This window comes from Periplaneta americana, chromosome 3, assembly GCF_040183065.1.
Source record: "Periplaneta americana isolate PAMFEO1 chromosome 3, P.americana_PAMFEO1_priV1, whole genome shotgun sequence".
Lineage (NCBI taxonomy): Eukaryota > Metazoa > Arthropoda > Insecta > Blattodea > Blattidae > Periplaneta > Periplaneta americana.
In genome coordinates, this window is record NC_091119.1 from 7,041,576 (window position 1) to 7,047,575 (window position 6,000).

The following is a 6,000-nucleotide window of genomic DNA, read 5'->3' on the forward strand; positions in this document are numbered from 1 at the left end:
GTACCTGCTATAGTTAACGAATCCAGAATACCTATAATTTTTCTACCCTTCCTTGAAGATGGATAAAATGTCTAGTTTCGATACGTTGTGACAGTCTTAAGTAATAATATTAACTTTCTCTATATTTCTTAGAAAGACGTTGATAGCTCATAGAAAAATCCCATAGATTCAAAATCCCCTGTATCCACTTAAAAAAATTAAAGGATTTTGAAAGAAACTGGTCAGAAAGAGTGAATTTTGAACCTAACAGTGATTTTTAACAAGCCTGTTGCATGAAATTTAGTGGTTTTTGGAACTCAAACTATATACTATAAACCAATGGAAGTTCCTTGGGAATTCTATTGGTGCGCATAACTTAACTGTGAAAAAAGGGAGTTTTGTATCTACAGGAATCAAATGTCTACGTGATAAAAACGCATTATATGATTCTATATTATTTCACTCTTAAGTTAACGTAAGCAGTTTATCGTATCTCATTTGTTTAATTTTGTTGAATAAAATATAGTAATTCTAACTCGTTTCTCTAAATTTCCCGTCAAGTAAGACCAATACCATAAAAGATGATTTTAGTGTCTCTATTTAGATTTTTCCACATCCGTGTATTCACGAACTTTAATGACAGCTGTATGCTATTTCCTGCGTTTCAAGCATAGAATGTAACTGACCTTAAAACCTAAATTCAAGTGAATTCATTCCAAATAAGCCTTCTAAATGATAATGCCCTCTAAACAAATCTTACGCAAGATGTTAGTAAACAAAACAAGAACGATGTATTTCAATTTTGACATTAATAACGTTCTCAGTGAAGAATGTGTGAAATTACAAATAGCAAAATAATTCAACTAATTGCCTATACATTCAATTATAAATCAATCACATTACATTATGCAACAATATATACAATTACGTAATACTTATACTTATTGCATGCAGTAGAAATGTTACGAAGTTAGTTATATTTAGCAAGTATAATGAGTAGTGATAGAAAAAAAGAAATTTTCTAAGTTTGTACAAAAGTTTTTGGTGTAGTTCAGGAAAGCAGAAGACAGAAGGATGTGTGTGAAGGTAAACTTAAATTAGGTAACAAAATTCTGATGTTAAGTATTTCCTACGATCTTGGGGTGACACCGTTTTTTTGCATATTGATATTTTCTTTTTCATCCGTCAATTTTCTTATATCTCCCACCCATTTCTATTTTTTTAATTTAAAATAAAAATCAACACAACAATATTGACGGCTTTCCCCATGATCGTAGTCGAAAGAACGTTCATGTAAACAGTTAAAATTTCTTCGAATAATTAGGGTTGTATTTATATAGGAGATGAAATTTAATATTGAAAACCGAATTAACTGTATTACTCATCAAAAATAGTTTTGTTTCCTATGTATAAGAATTGGAAATCCCAGTACCACGTAATGATTTTTGAAGGCAAAATATTTGGAGCTTGGATAAGAGTAAACAATTGAATTGACAGAAAAGTTGAAGTCCGATGACGCATTTTAAGTTTATTTTCTCTCTTCCCTTTTTCATGTTTTGTATGGGCAAGTTCTTCAAGATGCCGCCACTAAAAATTTGACTGTGGTTTCTATTATTCATTCCTAATTATACAAACATCATAATATATTTTATAATATTTGAAGAGTCTACTGCAAGAATGATAGATGTCATTTGGAATACATTTTGCAGGAGAAGCAATTGAAAGTTTGAAATGCTTAGCGCTCAAAGCTTAACTGATTTTCCGATCATTACTGGACAATGACTATCAGTGTTAATGCCATATAACTCTGTATGTACATTCTGTATGTCTTAAGCTATGCATTAACAGTCTTGGTTCATTTTCGAGAAGAAAGTGACATCCATCATTCTTGCAGTGGATTCTTCATTTGTTGTATTGTTTCAGAGTTTAAAACTGTATTTGTATCAGAATTATTCAATAATTAAACATATTTATCTTGTATTTGTGCAAAAAGAATTTGCTAGTCGAATACTAGAAATACTGAAACCTTTAAGGGGAGGCAGAGGTGAAATTTTCGAACAAAACTGAAGAAAAAATGAAAATTTATTTTTTTCCATTTTTATTATCTTTATTTTCATATTCCGATGTTAGTTTTTTATTTTTTGCCCTTAAAAGTATGAAATTAAAACCAAGATAACTGTATTACTATATTGTTCCCATAATAAACCAATACTTATTATTTATATACCTTCTCTGAACATATAAATAAAAAGAAATATTGAAAATTTCTTACAATATTGTGCCTGGAGCATTTTATGTCAAACGATATAAAGTTTTATAAAATCATTAATATTTACAGAACTATTGTACTTAGAAAGTTGAAACTTGGTATGTCTATTACTAATAACATACTTAGTATCCATGATCAATTTCAAACAAATCGGATAAATTTTGTGGATTTTGAAATATTCACCTCTTCCTCCCCTTAATAAAATTTTGTTTGCCAAGAGCAAACACTTGTATAGTTGTTACAGAACCAACTTTTTTTTTTTTTTACTAATTTTATGACGTTCTGCAGAAAGGATCCAACTCTCAAAGTTAGAAAATGTAAGTAAACCACATACAGTACGTAATTAGTTCCTATGTACAAACTAAATAATAATATTTTGTGTTCATTTTTTTCTTTTCATTGTATATTTTAGAATTCTACTGTTTTATCAGTAAGTTTAATATTAAAAGTAACTTGAAAGAATCCGATTAAATTTAGCTGCGATTTTCTAATTTCCAAAATTGTATGTAATGGTTCCTTGCTGCAAAATTAAATTCAGCTATCACGAAAATGTAATTTTAACCTCGCGTAACCACAGTTTTATCAAAACAAAGCACAATTAACATAAATATTAGTTTTAAACATGAAAATTTGCCTCAGTTTTATGACCTTAGAAAATACCGTTCATTTTTGCCGTGGGACTGAGAGCTGCATACCGCGGAAGTGTTCTTTACTGACACTAATTTGTAGCTGATAAAGAGCGGCGCCATTTCCCTATCAGAACAAGTCCCATACAAAACACGCATAAGTTTCTGATTATTTACCTGGTTTCCACTGCAGTCTACCGACAGCGCCTTTGTCCGTCCCTCCCATAATTGATGTTTGCTCTTTTATTCTTTTTCGCGTTCTCAAAATTAGGGAGGGGTTTAATTCTTTTACAGATGGACAAGTGTAAAGTGTTGAGCAAGGTTTGAACTTGGTTGCAGAAGGAAATTGACAACAGCCATGGCAATATTTTTCGGGTAAAGGTGAAGGTAGAAATTGCCTTCTCTTATCTCTTTTTTGTTAGATTTCTCGGAATAACTCACGGTACTTAAAGCAGTCGCTTTCTTCTGTTTAATCCTTTTGAATTTATGGAAATATTTTGGATCCAGCTGAGGCACCCCTTTAATCACACCAGCCGCTGACGTCACCACACTATCACGTCACAGATTGCAGCACATTGTTCTAAAAACTTGCAGAGGTCCGACAACACTTCGCTTTTTTTAATACTATTAAAAATAGAATCTTTATCATATAGTAAATAACGGGTCAGTTGTTGACCTTGAAGAGTCGATCCCACAAAACGAGACACACCACACTTAAACAAAAATCCGTCTGTACATCTTTCTCTCCAACTGTTTTTGTTAAATTTTTGTAAATAAGGGTTGCAGAGGGAGCTGTATTCAGTATCTATTTTAGTGAACAGACACTTGGAGACGTCGAACAAAAAATATCGAATCAAGGACGTCTCTGAGCAGAACCGTGTGTCAAATAGTCCTTCCGTCTTGCTTGAAGTGTTAAAAGTTACTAGCATGAGTCACCACACAGAAGCATAAATCCTCATGAACAGGTCCCGAGATCTCGTATACACCAACATCCGATGCAAGACCAAGCTGTAAGTTGTTAATACGCAATGTGTAGCACACGGTTATAGTATATGGTAACTCCACTTGATGTAAACTTCACTTCGATGTTTAAACACTATCTGTATACTAATACGTCACTGTCAAATGTTGAATTTAGTTCACAACAACTTTAAATCAGTAGCGATAGAGTTTTACGTGAAGAGGAAGTGTCACAATGTTCTTAAAACAGTTGAGTGCGATGACTTCTTCCTGGTGTCGCATTAAAGTCTCTTCAACTGGCTGAGACTGCAATAAAAGTCCAAGGCGAAGAAAAATAAATCCACTGCCTTTAGTAGTTGTCGGTAAGTATTCACTTCACTTCGGCGTACAGAAGCAAACAGTTCACACAAAATTATTTAAGTGGCAATTCACTGTAGTAAGAAGGGGATGCAGTTAACTCCACTACAACCCCCAAAAAAAATATCGAACGAAATGTAGCACCCCATGTACAGTATCCGGTGCTCGATGTGGCGTCTCGAAAGATACGGGCACTGCCCCTTGTGGCCCGCTACTGGGTCAATCACACAACTAAATCCTCGACACGAGACCAAGAATATTGGTCTCTCTCGGGCATAGCTTTCCTCCCCCTCCCGAGGTACCACCACCTTGCCTTCATCTCTTGCAAGAAGGAGGTGGGAAAAGAAAGCGACGGTAGTGGTGGAGGCACCTCCAGTGCCACCCCGGGTAGATACTGTGCCAGAAGAAGAATCCTTTTTTGAGGGTAGTGGTGGGAGTGGTAGGGAGAGTCCTAAAGCCCTCGATGGATCGGATGGTTGCTCTTGTGGTAAGGAACTCGGGAGCTGGTGGTAGTAGCGGCCAGGTGATGGGTGGGGGACGGAGGGGAAGGTAGGCCGACAACCCGGAGAGAGGGGGCTTAGTGGAACATTAACCTAGATTCGAAAAACTTGAGTCAAGCACTACGAGCCTGCCTGCGCTACGCCGCAACTCGGCTGTATACAGCGTGTCCGTGTTTTTAGCCTCATTCATAAGATGGAGATGGCCGGCGACCTGCTTCACAGCCTCCAGTTCCCTCAAAATCTGATTCAGTTCACTGGAGTGAAGTAGCGTAGACGAATGATCGCAAGAAAGTGAAGCTGTTCAGAATCGAGTGGATAATAATACGATAATGAGCAATGCTGAAATTATTCCCTTTATTTCAGTCATTAAACTCTATCCCAATTCAGTAAAACAATGGAGTATAGACTAGGGATGGCGTGAAGAGAGTAGTCAGCAATTCTTAAAAGACTGTTCGTACACGCTACATTGAGGATATGATAATGGATCAGTACTTACTTACTTACTGGCTTTTAAGGAACCCGGAGGTTCATTGCCGCCCTCACATAAGCTCGCCATAGGTCCCTATCCTGAGCAAGATCAATCCAGTCTCTATCATCATATCCCACCTCCCTCAAATCCATTTTAATATTATCTTCCCATCTACGTCTCGGCCTCCCTAAAGGTCTTTTTCCCTCCGGTCTCCCAACTAACACTCTATATGCATTTCTGGATTCGCCCATACGTGCTACATGCCCTGCCCATCTCAAACGCCTGTATGTAATGTTCCTAATTATGTCAGGTGAAGAATACAATGCGTGCAGTTCTGTGTTGTGTAACTTTCTCCATTCTCCTGTAACTTCATCCCGCTTAGCCCCAAATATTTTCCTAAGCACCTTATTCTCAAACACTCTTAACCTATGTTCCTCTCTCAAAGTGAGAGTCCAAGTTTCACAACCATACAGAACAACCGGTAATATAACTGTTTTATATATTCTAACTTTCAGACTTTTTGACAGCAGACTGGATGATAAAAGCTTCTCAACCGAATAATAACAGGCATTTCCCATATTTATTCTGTGTTTAATTTCCTCCCGAGTATCATTTATATTTGTTACTGTTGCTCCAAGATATTTGAACTTCTCCACCTCTTCAAAAGATAAATTTCCAATTTTTATATTTCCATTTCGTACAATATTCTGGTCAAGAGACATAATCATATACTTTGTCTTTTCGGGATTTACTTCTAAACCTATCTCTTTACTTGCTTGAAGTAAAATTTCCGTGTTTTCCCTAATCGTTTGTGGATTTTCTCCTAACACATTCACGGAT

At 35.9% G+C, this 6,000-nt stretch overlaps 1 protein-coding gene across 2 annotated transcripts in view; it reads right to left on the reverse strand.

The window, feature by feature from the left end:
* Window positions 1-4,414, reverse strand: part of LOC138695772 (ichor-like) — a 170,766-nt gene extending 166,352 nt beyond the window's left edge. The window contains exon 1 of one of the 2 annotated variants that reach the window (XM_069819954.1): window positions 3,316-4,414. The gene's annotated coding sequence lies outside the window, so the exon portion shown is untranslated. Of the gene's footprint in view, window positions 1-3,051 lie in introns of both variants that reach the window. The other variant, XM_069819955.1, reaches the window with a different exon arrangement.
* Between the last annotated feature and the right edge of the window lie 1,586 nt (window positions 4,415-6,000).